Here is a 13,855-nt window from a genome sequence, read left to right as displayed (position 1 = left end):
TGATAATTGGATGAAGAACATGTGGTATATATATATATACAATGGAATACTACTCAGCCATAAAAAAAGATAAAACCGTCCCATGTGCAACAATATGGATGGATCTGGAGGGTATTATGTTAAGTGAGATAAGCCAGACAGAGAAAGAGAAACACCATATGATTTCACTCATATGTGGAAGATAATCTAAAATACGGACAGTGATAACAGTTTGGTGGTTACCAGGGGGATGGGGTTGGGGTTTGGGCGCAAAGAGTGAAGGGACACATTTATATGGTGACTGACAATAATGTACAACTAAAATTTCACAATGTTATAAACTATTATGACATCAAGAAAAAAAAAAGTATGACAAGAAGATGAAAAGGCAAGCCACCCTGTTAGCTGTGGCCCTCCAGTCTACTGAAGGTAACCCAAGGGAGAGAAGGAAGATGCCAGAATGAGTGACCCTAGCCCCCACCAAAAGACCAGAAAGCCACCAACAAAGTTGGGGGCTAATCAGTACATGTACTACAAACAGGAAGAGCATTGGCAGGAGGACTGTCCAAACCATCCCCATAGACGGAAGGGATTGAACAAGACTGAGCCATGGCAACTTCCCTTGACTACAGATGAGATGTGATGGGGTTGTGGGGCTCCCCAGTTGGCTCTAGAAGCCCTGGGTGACCTTGACAGTAGGAGGAGAACATGTTAAAAATTCTGGATCCATATTGGAGTATTCAATACTCCATTCTCCATGTTGAATGCCCATAAAGAGAAATCTTTCTAAAAGGAAGTGTGGCATAAAAGGAGTATCAGGAAAAGGAGAGACCAAAAGTTTTCTGGACCCCTTGACCTGTGAAATAGAATTAAAAATACTGAAGCATTCTTTTTCTGTATGTACCAGTGTTGCCAAAAACCGGGACCTTGTCACCATAGCCAAATCAATGAACACAACGACAAGGGATCAAGGAAAAGAAAGTGTAATTTATTAATTTGCCAGCAAATGAGGAAGTAGCAGGCTCATACCTTGAAGACCACTGTCCTCACAACACACTAGCAGTTAGTGTTTTTAAAGGAAAATTCATGGGAAAGAATGTGCTGTCTATGTGACCACAGACATCTGGTGGGGCAGTTATGCAAAGGTCCCAGACCAGGGTCCTAGAAATTCTGGCACTGAGACAGTTGTTGTCTTCATCTGCAGCAGGAGGTCTTGCATTCCATCGATCAATCTTCCAGCTGTTATCTTCATCTGCAGCAGGAGTTCCTGTGTTCCATCAATCAATTCTCCAGTGTCACTAGACATTGGGCCCTAGGGGAGAAAGGAAACTGCCAAAGATAATTGTGGGTGATAGGGCATAATGTTTCAATTAAGGAGAAGGAAGGTTACAGGAATTTTTCTGTTTTTCCTCTGTTACACCAGAATTCCCTACTTCCCCTCTAGGGAGGGACATACTATATAAGTTAGAGGCCTCAGCAAGCTGGGAACAAGAAAAAATAGAGATCCAAGTCCCCAAAAGTCTGCTTATGAGCTTATGGCCCTATTACAGGATACATCAGCACTTGAAAAGGAAAGGGGTCCCCTAAATGTTTTAAGCTGAGCTAACTCAGAATTATGGGCACAAGGACAGGTGTGGCAAGCAGCTAGTGCCATGCCAGTAAAGGTAAAATTGAAGCAGATAGATCACACTGGCCCCAGGTAAAACAATATCCCTTGAAGCCAGGAGCCATAAAGAGGAATATTTCCTGTAATTAAGGGGCTTTTAGAACAGGGATTGATCAGGTCATGGAGATTCCCATGGAACACTCCCATGTTACCCGTTAAAAGGCTGGGAACAAGGCAATACAGATTTGTTCAAGAACTTAGTGCTGTCAATGCTATGCAGTACTAGATTTATAATAGTAAATATCGCCATTTTGTTTCTGGCAGAGAGCTCCTAAAACTCTTGTAATTTCCCATATAAGACCCATAGGGGCATCTTTTGTTATAATAATTACTTTACTCCTCAGTTCTTGAAATAACTCCAGAGCAATAAAGGTAAAATGGGTGTCTTTTGTTATTCCTAACAAGCCCCTTTCAACCACACCTGAATTTATGTTAATAAGATGACTTTTGGAAAGCCCCTAAAGGTGGGGGCTGGAAAACAACTGTGTGATTTGGGGGTTGGAACTTTAAGCCCCATCCCCCTCCCCACACCTCTGGGGTGGGGAGAGGGGCTGAAGATTGAGTTCAATTGCCAAAAGCCAATGATCTAATCAACTATGCCTGTGTAATGCAGCTCCCATTAAAGCCCAAATGGATGGGGTTCCAAGAGCTTCTAAGTTGGTGAGCATGTGGAGATTTGGGGAGAGTGGCATACCCAGAGAGGGTCTGGGAGCTTCATGTCCCTTTACCACTTATTTTTCTCTATGCATCTCTTCCATCTGGCTATAAATTAAAATGTTTTCCTGAGTTCTGTGAGCCGCTCTATCAAATTAACATAAAAAAATTAATAATGATAACAACACCCTCAGGGGCAATCTGCAATCAATAAATGATGGGAGCTGATGGATAAATGCCTTGGCCTTCCCATCTGTGGGTGGGATAATTATGAGATGTGTTCTGCATGGTTTCTGACAGAGTACTGTCGGGGGAAGAGGGAGAATCTCCCTCTGCCCTTTTCCTTAAGGTTCTTATGGCTGGCCAAATAATTAACAAGACAGGTTAGCAGGAGAAAATAATACCAAGTTTAATAACATGTATACATGGGAGAAACTCAGAAATGAGTAACTCGTTCCTCTGTCTAAGCTGCTTGCTTAAGTATTGCAGCTAAACGTGAGGAGCGTGTTGGGGGTGGGTAGTGGCCTGGGACTTCGGAGGGCAGGAAGACACTTCTTTTCAGGGTCATCTATAGATAATGTGGTCAGGGAGAGACAGAGTTTTTGATAAAAGAGGCTTGGTGCCTTTCCTATTGTAACCTCTATCCTACATTATCTTTACAGCCATCATGATAACAACTCTTTCTTGAAACAGATCCTTTGTTTTAAATTCTTTAGGCAGTTTGGGAGGGGAAACTCAAATATTCTTCCTGAGTTCTCTGAGTCCTTATTGTCTTCAGCTTGAAATAATCTGAATACCAGAGTGGTGCCTCCTGGGGTAGCTTGCCCTGAGCACCATTAGTACCCAGTGATGCTGAGCCCCATTGGCCCACAGCAATAGCCTACTCATTAATGCACCTTTAATGTTTTTCTCCTTTCCCTGTCCCACTTCCTCTCTCCTTCACTTGTTCGTCCTGACCCAGCCTTAATCTCATCATTTGTTTTTGGAGAAGCCCAGATTCAGACACAACCTACAACAGTTTAATCCTTAATAGTTTAATGATTATTTTAAAAATGTAATAGTATATTATTGCTTATGCCATTTCTACATATCACTGGGTCAGCTTAGGATGCTAGGCCAGCTTATCTCTTTTGGTTAAATTATACTCTTTCTCCAAGACTCATCTCTGTGAACATTCCCAGACTGCTCAAATCAGGGAACTGTTTGAGCATCCCTTTGAAGTCTGTAGTGTGACTGTTTTCCCCACTCATTTGGCTCTTGGCACCGTGTAAGGTACTACTCACTCCATTGTAATGTCCTACATTTAATCTTTCAGGAATAGGGGCTCTGTTTTCAGGCTTCTATAATGCATATTAATCACATAAAAATTAGCATATATTGAAAAGGATAAGAAAACTGATACTGTCTCAATACAAAGTTGACATAAGGGAAGCCATATTGTAGAAAAAAGAAACCATATTGTAATTTCGATTGACCTCTGACTAACTCTGGACTTTATGGCCCCTCCCAGCTGCTATAAGTTGATAACTTTGTTCTTTTGAGCCCCTTAGGAATGTGATGACCCCCAGACAGAGAGTCTATGCTGATAGCCATCATCAATGACAACTGAAAGATCAGAGTATAAGACATTGCTCCAGTCTCTGATGCACATCAAGTAAAACAAAAGACTGCCAGGAACTAAGACCAGATGGATGCCCCCACCCTGAGATCAGATGCCTCTACCACTGGGAGACCAGCCCTCTATATAACTGGCCTGTAGTCTTTGTTCTGTAAGATGTTTCTTTCAGACATGAGTCAGCCATCTTCCCTCTTGCTAGCAAGCTGTAGTAAAAAGTCTTTTCTTTCCTACCACTTTCCCTCTTGACTATTGGCATGTCTTGCGGTAGGCAGATGAACCCCCTTTTTGGGCGGTAACAAAACTACTTTCTTATCATGCTGTTTAAAAATAGCCAAAGTTAAGATTTTGAAATATTTTATTCTAATCTTTCTCTATGCTTGTTTATATGTATATATATAGTTAATGATTCTACCTTTTATGGAAAAGAGACCTTATACCTGTGGCTGACAAAGATCATAAACACCCCATGTACAATAGAATTTATTGAAAAAAAAAATAACTGGACAATATGTTTATTGCCAGAAGAATAATGTACAAACCAGGTCTCCTGTACCTCCCCTGGACAAAGCAACTCAAATTAGGGGAACTTTACTGGGGGAAGACTAGTAAGTTGATTTTACTGTTATGCCCATGATCCCTGGGAAGGTACAAATACCTCTTGGTGTTTGTGGATACATTTACTGGATGGATTAAAGCCTTTCCTTTTAGGTTGGAAAGGACAAATGAGGTAACAAAACTGTTGTTAAAAGAAATAATTCCTCAGAACCAGCCCGGTGGCACATGCGGTTAAGTGTGTGCACTCCGCTTCCATGGCCCAGGGTTTGCAGGTTCGGATCCTGGGCACGCACCAACACACCACTTATCAAGCCATGCTGTGGCAGCATCCAATATAAAGTGGAGGAAGATGGGCACAGATGTTAGCTCAGGGCCAATCGTCCTCAATAAAAAAATAAAGAGGAGGATTGGCATCAGACGTTAGCTCAGGGCTGATCTTCCTCACACACACAAAAAAGAAACAATTCCCCATTTGGGGTTGCCTAGATCAATTCAGAGTGAGAATGGGCCAGCCTTTATATTAAAAATAACCTCTGAAGTAGCCAGAGTTTTGGAAATTTAATGGAGGCTACATGTTACATGGAGAACACAATCGTCTAGAAAAACTGAACAGGCCAATCAAACTTGAAAGAAAACCTTAGCTAAATTGTGCCAAGAGACACAGGAAAATTGGCTAAAATTACTGCCAATAGCCCTCACTTGGATAAGCGCAGATCCAAAAGGCAAATTGAAGCCTAACCCCTTTAAAATGACCTATGGGAGGCTGTTACCTAAAGACTCAGATTCACTCAAAAACCCAGACCCACAGGTTTGCATGACAATCAAATACTTAGTCAATCTGAAGCAGGTGGCAGATGCACTAAACTTCTGTCTTCCCTTGTCTACGGAAGTCAAACTCCACCCATATGAACCGGGAGATTGGTTCTATCTTAAAATTTGGAAAAGTGGTTTGTCCCAAGACCAGCTAAATTCTTTTTGAGTAGGGCATTGCTTGGTGTTACTAACCACACACTCTTCCCTAAAATTAGAAGGAGTCACCCCTTGGATCCACCACACATGGGTAAAAAGACACCCATGCCTGAACATCAAGAGAGAGAATCACAGACAATTGATGACTCTGAGTTTTCCTGCAAACCACACTCTGATTTGAAACTGTTGTTTCAGTGACACTATGTAGATAAGTAATGACTGGCTGTCCACCCCAGGCTCTACCCCGGATCCTAACCAACCCCATATCATTTAGGCATGGTATGCTTCCAAGGAGGTTGCATGTTTCTGGGCAGCAAGACTAGGTCCATCAGAGAAGGATGGGCAACCCAGTGTCTAGACTATAAAAGGGCTGGTGGAATCTGGAGGGGAGGAGGGACAAGTATGCCCAGATGCTAAACATATACTAAACACATTGAGGCTATAAAATTACAGATGGTTGTGATGAACAACTTAAGGCTATGCCTCTGGGGACCCACAAACCTATTTGCGATTAGCTGGAAATTCTGCTCCTCTACTGGTCCCTATGACAATGCCCATGCTTAGCATGAAGCAGTTACAGAAGACGGACATTCGACCTCTGCCCCTCAAGAGTGAGGAGCAGGATAAAACTGGAGGAGGGATTTGTCACTGACTAGGTGCCCCAAGGAACTTAAGGGTGGGTTTGAAAACGTTTAACGGTTTTTCCAAATTGTTTTTTTCCCCTTTTGTTATGTTAAGGAGATGCAACCACCAACCACCCTGAACCAGACCAAGCCTCACCACAAGAGTTATGCCCATGACCTTTGCCTTATTTTTAATGCTAATATCTCTCCAAGAGGAGCTTAGGCCTTATCATTGTAACCTGCAGTGTATATGGAAGCATGTTTTCCAACTGAGCCTGTGCAAGCAAATACCCACCTCTCCCTTTTGAATATTCATTCACCATCCAAAATAAAGGTCCTTGCTTCCCTTTGTTCAGGGACACCATGACTTTGAAAATGATTCTTCATGGTGTCCTATTTGCTGCAAATACACTTGACTTTGTGAGACAACTTTCACTGGTATAGAGTCTTATTTAACTCACCAGGAGGTGAACCCACTTGGTTCTGAGATAGGCAAGAAGCTAGATATGAGCTGGGAGCAAGGACACTCCACCAGGTGCAGCATCCTAATTGCTGGCCAGCGACTCTTCTGTCGTGCAGGACTCCCCCCAACCCTGACCGAGAGTAGCCCCAAGCCTTATTATACTCTTATTTACATTGTGATTTTGACCCCTCCTGTGGGGGATCGCCGCCATGACAGTTCTGGAGATGCCTATGTAAGGAAAATATCTCCCCCTCCCAACGTGAAGGTGGAGACAATGCCCTTATCGGCACACGTCCTGAGACTCTCACCCATCCCCGGACCAATATTCCAAAACCACTGACCACCACAACTTTGGTGCAGTTGCTCCCTCGAGCCTGCCCACCCCTCCCCTTGGGAATGTTCCCCTAATAAATCTCCCTCTGTTAAAACTTCTGCTGTGTGTCCACTCTCAAATTCTTTTGTGTCTATGGACCAAGAACCTGGGACCCCACTGCCCCGATCTGACTGGTGTATTAACACCAGTATTAACAGTTTGATAATACTTTCTTTTAGAAAAGTGGTCTCATGATGTCTTATCTAAAATTACCCTAGTCATTCAAGCACTCATTTGTACATCCATTCAAAAAGTAACAACTGAGTCACTACTGTATGCAAGTCTCACTACAGATCTTGCTTCTCATATCATTCTCGAAAAGCCAAAAAGCACTGGTTCTTTCCTGAGAACATCGTTGGCATTGCAATTTAAAAGTTGAGCAAGCTGAGTGGGCCAGACAAGTTTTGCTGAATATACATCCAACAGAACCTATTTTATTCTAGTCTTGGAAGATTTGAATTTAAACAGTGGACTTGGTAAGCAGGGGTAGCTTTGTGATTCCCTGTTTAATTGTTCGCTCTAATATCAGTGATTAAATACACAAGTATTCCTTCAGTTACTTCAAATGACTAAGATGTATAGGCTTGATAAATTTCAAAACAACTAGAAAGAAATTGACATTTTAAAGAAATTCTGTGATTCCATTAAGTATTGTCGGGGGAAAAGAGGTGGAATCTCTTTTTGCCTTTTTTTTTAAGGTTCTTATGGCTGACCAAATAATTAACAAGACAGGTTAGCAGGAGAAAATAATACTAAGTTTAATAACATGTATATATGGGAGAAAGCAGGGACACTGCATTTTTCAACACAATAGCAGAAATTTTCGTCTTAAATACCATGTTCAGCCAACGACAAAGGAGGATGTTGGGGGTGGGGGGAGTCAGTTACAGGAGATTACCACTAAAGCACAGTAAACAAGAGTAAGGTTATTATGCAGAATTAAGGCCTCACTTTTCACATTGATAAGTTTTTTAGGAATGAGGTCATCTCCCCTCTTCTCAAATACAGAGAGGGAGATACCTTTACAAATAGAGATTTTCCTTGTAAATGATTGTCTGGCAACTCCTCGCAGGGCCATCCAGAGAATGTGGCCAGAGAGACAGAACTTTTGATAAGATGGGCTTGTTGGTGCCTTTCCTATTGTAACATTTATCTTACATTATCTTTACAGCCATCATGAAGACCTGTTCCAGGAAGGAACCACCATGTCAAATTTTTTAGGCAGTTAGTGGGGGAGGTCAAATGTCCCTAGAGAAAACAACCAAGGTAAAGAGATAGATTTCAGGGTGGCCAAATCTTGATCTCCCACATTATCTTTAAGAAATGTTTTCAGACTAATATTGTCCACCAAGAAAATAAAATACGAGCCTTAGATACAATATTCAGTTTTATTTATGTACATAATTTGAGCTAGGATTTCACTTTAAGTTTAGCATTTGAAGTGTCCAACTGCACTAGAAAGTAAATAGAAGGCACTTATCTGGCATCTACGGATAATGAAGATCACAGTTGCCAACTAAAGCCATGTGTATGTCAGTGGGATAGAAGACAAACTCCTTCCAAAAGTGAAAGAGCTCTATACTCCACAGGCACACAGAGTTCTACCATTTGAGTTAGAAAAGGGGAACTTCTACTAGATCCCAACAGTTTTAAAAACTGAGCAAAGTTATAATACAGTATAGAAATTTCATTATATAGGGCATTTTTGTGCTGATTGATGTCACTTCCTTGTATAAAATATTATTATATTGTAAAACAGACAAATTGTAGAATTTTCCAACTGGTACAGCTCAAATTCATTATAAAACTGGAGGCTTAAGCTAGAGTATTCTTAAATTCTAATGGCTTAACTTTGTAGTTCACTTCAATGCACAAAAATAACTTTATATTTCTAATATTACAACATCTTACAATTCTAATATAAAAACATCTTTTTTAATCCTCACGCTCTGTAAGTGCCTCTTTTTTACAAAATTTAGAAAGATTTTTTTTTTATGGTGGGGGGAAATACTATATAAAAAGAATACTCTTTGAGTATCTTAACTATAATTAGAAATTCATTTTTCATCAGAATATAAAATAATTTTGTTCAAGCTCCTGAATAAGAATCCCAAACAAGCTAATTGCACAAATAATTTTCCATAGAGAACATAATCCTTTATCTAAGGATGTTTATAATATGAGGGTGGAAGATGAGACATGAATCGTCCTGCTGCTTTCTACATGGTAACTTTGATATAATACTATCTGCAGAACCAGAGATTGGTGCACTTTATTTATTATATATAGAAATGATACCAGACAAGAATAGTTGTTTCTCTGTCTCTTTTGCCAAGAAGTGGTGTGTTATGAGAGGTTCGGGAATTTGATCGGAGAGGTAAAAGAAACTTTCCATTCCAAACAAATGGACTGAAGGTATATTTTATTATATAGAGGATAGTAAAGGCGATAGTCCGCAAACAGATCCAAATAGGTCAAATAATAAGAGGGAAAAAACACCAGCTCGACTGGAAAGGGAAAACATCCACATTGGCTGAGATAGCAGCAGATTTGAATAGGTCATATAATAAGAGGGAAAAACATCAGATGGATCAGAAAGGGAAACACCAGATCGACTGAAGGGAAATGACACAAATCAACTGGAAAGAGAAACACCAGGTTGACCGAAAAGAGAACACATCAGATCAATTACTTCACAATAAATCAATTGCTCACAACATCCACGCCCCTCTGCAGGGAGAGTCCTGTCAATCCACATGGCTGGGCAAGGATCACACATCCTGGGCAAGTCGTCCCTTCCACAGGTGGAACTCTCACCGGGTCTCAGTCTCCAGCAGTTTATATAAGCAGTTACAGAGTTTACAGAGCAAGCATTTAGTGTTCCCATGCACAAATGATTATCAGTGGCATACGTGCACTGAGCTCCCCCCACCCCCTGGCTGTCATCCTAGCCCAGTAGTTGTGTACATGCATTGTTTACCTTGCATATCGTCCCAGCCCGGCACAGATGGCCAGTCTGCCCCAGGCTGTAGCACCTGAAAGGCCTTGAAATTTTTACACTTTGCAACTATCTCCATAGGAGAAGGGCCGGTTCCCACCACGCAGAAAGCAGCTTTTATATTTCTTTTTGTGCTGGTGGCTGTAGGTCAATGGAGCGGCCAAACATGGCTGTACTCATGTCAAGACATGGTGTCAATCTGACATTTAATAACAATGCTCATTATTTTCTGAGAGTCTGAAAAACAATATTAGACAGTCATAGCAGTCTGACTCAACCACAATTAATTAACAAACATTGTTCTTCTACCTATGCTGGTAGATAACCATAGCAAAAAGTTTTCTGAAATACAGATCAATTTGAAACTCGGAGCAAGTTCATATTTGTCAATATTTAAAAAAAGTAACAAGAGATAATGGTGATAAAAATATATTTTCAAGTTTCTAAATAGAAATCTAGCCTTGGATATTAATCTCAAAATATTTATAATACATACTATATGTTAATTTATAATACAAACATATGTACATATAATTTAATTTTTCATTATAATAAAATTTAATATTGTATACATAAATTTTATATTATAGCAGTTGTTGCTACTCATGGTTAGATTTTTTTTTACCAAAAAATGTCTAAAGTAGGAGGCAGTATAATATAATAAAACCTATCTTTAAAATATCAGTGAATGTGTACTTGTTCACTTCAGAAATAATGAATTATTGAAAAGGAACAAAAATGAGTTCTATAATGGACGCACTATACCACTGTTAAAAGCACCCGTGATGAAGACTGGATGCCTGATGCTTTTAGGCTGAAAACGGTGTTCAATCTCACAATTCTCCTAATAGTGTTTTAATTACTTTTCACACAGTAAAGTTACTTCCCCATTTCCCCCTCCAAAAAAAAAACTCAATGATGATATTGACCATTCTGAGAATGAGTAATCCTCCAGGTAGAGCCTGATTCATACACAGCCTATTTCTGAAAAAGTGATCAATGCTTGACTGAGTACAGGTATTTTCTGCTACAAATTATTGGACAATGGAACAAAATGGAAGAAAGAGAAATTTTTTCCAAAGTAACATTGTGGCTTCGATTATACTTTTGCTACAGCAATTTGATCAATGAATAACTACAGAGTGACTAAAATCTACTTTTCATGTTTAAATAGCATTCACTTAATACATTATTTCTTTTTATTACTCACAATCATTTTTTGAAATAGGTATCATTATCTACATTTAAACAGATAAAGAAACTGCAGCTTAGAAGGTTTTGAAGGTTTTCTATAACCATCACAAAAAAAGACAAAATTTTAATTATTCAAATGTATTTAATATTTAAAATCTATGAAATGACTGTTAGTTGAATTATCATTTTATCCATTTTAGTTACGGTTTCAAATATCTTCATGACCTTACTGGGTTTGGTCATTTAGGTGACCCAAATATCAGTGCTCCATTTCTTAATCCAGTGTTTTCAGCCTAATTAATTTTCCAATTAATACAATGTCTTAGAAAAGGATTCTCTCAAATATTTTAAATCATGCTTGTGTTATTCTTTTTAACTACATTCAAAATAATTGTACTTTAGATAAGACAGTTTTACACATAAACACAAAGTCTATACAAGTATATATTTTTTAAATGATATTTATACAAAAAACTTTTAAATAACAAAAAATCACCCAAAGCCCTAGCCTAAGATGATCTGAATAAAAATTAAATCATTGAATGATTGTGTTACCCTAAGAGAAGGGTGTTACCAGAAGATCTCTTCTCACTACCTTTGGCAGTCAAAAGAAACAAGATCATCAGATATAGCCCCAAAGGATACTTGTAATCCTAACTCAAAATAAAAAATCTTAGACTTACAACAAAAAATAAGCATTAGGAGATTTTCAGAGGAAGCAAGTAGTTTTGACAATATTATTTTCCCTATATTTCGTTCCTTTAGGACTCAACACAGACATGGCAACAATCTCCATGTTGCCAAGTTCTTTAAAAGTGCAGGGTGCTCAAAAGAAGGAAGCCACTTAAAACATACTATATTAAAAGCTTTGGAAAATGCCCCAGATTAGAAGAATTAAATTTAAATTGCCTAATCCAATCCATTTGTTGGCTTTTTTTACATGTCTTTCATAATAGGTAGCACAGACAATAAAAATTGAAGACAATTTAAAGCACAAAATACATCTCTGACAAATTGATACAATCACTCAGACCCTAGATAGAATCTTTGCTTTTAACATAGAACATTTTATTTAAAACAGACTAATTCCAACCACTGTACTGTGATATTTATCATTTACAGTATATCCTTGTAGAACTTAATTTAACCTAAATTTAAATAGCATTAGTTCTGCGGAACTTAACTTAAAAATCAATCTTTTTTTTTTTAAGCTTCTGGAAAACCTGCAACATTTGAAAAAAATGCATTCCATTATTTCTTTTAAAAACACAGAGTGGGATAGTCTGTCTAAACCCTACCTCAAAAGCATTTAGACATTAATACTATTTAGCTTACCACATGGGCATTTAACCTTACGAGCTTATCATTAGACATGAGGTATTATCATCACTGGTTAAATGCCAGCGATGGATAAGAGAAAAACATATCATATGTCATATGGTTTACAAAAGAAGTCTTAAAATTATTTAATTGTTATGGCAGAAAGTTTATCTATAAGAGAAGAGGTAATGCCAAGCTTATTTACATGGTATGCCGTCTAATTACTTACCACAGGAAAGCTATTTGGCTCAGATATGGTAATCTGTTAGGAGAAAAATTCTCCCCTGCAAAGATAGAGAACTGCCCTAGGTAACCCCAGGCCAAATTCTCAGCGTTTTTGTTATGCAATGAAGGAATCATACTGACCCCTACCCCCAACATAGTCCAGGTAGTTGGAATATAACCATTTTATCTCTACAGGGAGCCTATAAACTTGGCCAGAATAACACTTGGAGTGCTATGACTAAGTGACTCTTTGGCAGGAAATCCTAGAAGAACATAAAGGGAGGATCCTCTCACATCTAAGAGATGCAATTTCCTAGATTTCTAGTGGAAAATCAGACTCAATTCCTAAAAGAAATTCTCTAAATAAAAAACTTGTCCATGTTTATTGTTGTTATTATCTACTACTTAGTGAAGGAAATCATATGGTATTTGATCTTCTCCCTCTGATTTATTTCACTTTGCATAATACCCTCAATGTCCATCCATGTTGTCACAAATGGCTGGATTTCATCGTTTCTTATGGCTGAGTAGTATTCCATTGTGTATATATACCACATCTTCTTTATCCATTCGTCCCTTGATGGGCACTTAGGTTGCTTCCAAGTCTTGGCTATTGTGAATTATGCTGCAATGAACACAGGGGTGCATGTATCTTTATGCATTGGTGTTGTCAAGTTCTTTGGATAAATACCCAGCAGTGGAATAGCTGGATCATATGGTAGTTCTATTCTTGATTTTTTGAGAAATCTCCATACTGTTTTCCATAGTGGCTGCACCAGTTTGCACTCCCCCCAGCAGTGTATGAGAGTTCCCTTCTCTCCACATTCTCTCCAACACATGTTGTTTCCTGTCTTGTTAATTTTAGCCATTCTGACGGGCATGAGGTGATATCTCATTGTAGTTTTGATTTGCATTTCTCTGATAGTTAATGATTTTGAACATCTTTTCATGTGTCTGTTAGCCATCTGTATATCTTCTTTGGAGAAATGTCTGTTCATAGAGACAGAGACTGGATTGGTGGTTACCAGAGGGGAAGGGGGGAGGGAGGAGGGCAAAAGGGATAATTCGGCACATCTGTGTGGTGATGGGTTGTAATTAGTATTTGGGTGGTGAACATGATGTAATCTATGCAGAAATAGAGGTATAATGATGTACACCTGAAATTTATACAATGTTATAAACCAATGTTATTGCAATAAACAAAATAAAAGAGGTATA

General features: G+C 38.9%; 1 protein-coding gene and 1 pseudogene across 1 annotated transcript in view; both read right to left on the bottom strand.

Annotated features, from left to right (window-relative positions):
* LOC131401188 (transmembrane protein 182-like) overlaps positions 1–13,855 on the bottom strand; it is a 357,489-nt gene that overhangs the window by 326,214 nt on the left and 17,420 nt on the right. The window lies entirely within an intron of this gene.
* Positions 1–13,855, bottom strand: part of LOC131400299 (sodium/hydrogen exchanger 2-like) — a 68,231-nt pseudogene that overhangs the window by 52,495 nt on the left and 1,881 nt on the right.

Source organism: Diceros bicornis, chromosome X (assembly GCF_020826845.1).
Source record: "Diceros bicornis minor isolate mBicDic1 chromosome X, mDicBic1.mat.cur, whole genome shotgun sequence".
In the NCBI taxonomy this organism is placed as follows: Eukaryota; Metazoa; Chordata; class Mammalia; order Perissodactyla; family Rhinocerotidae; genus Diceros; species Diceros bicornis.
This window is presented reverse-complemented; position numbering and strand designations above follow the sequence as displayed.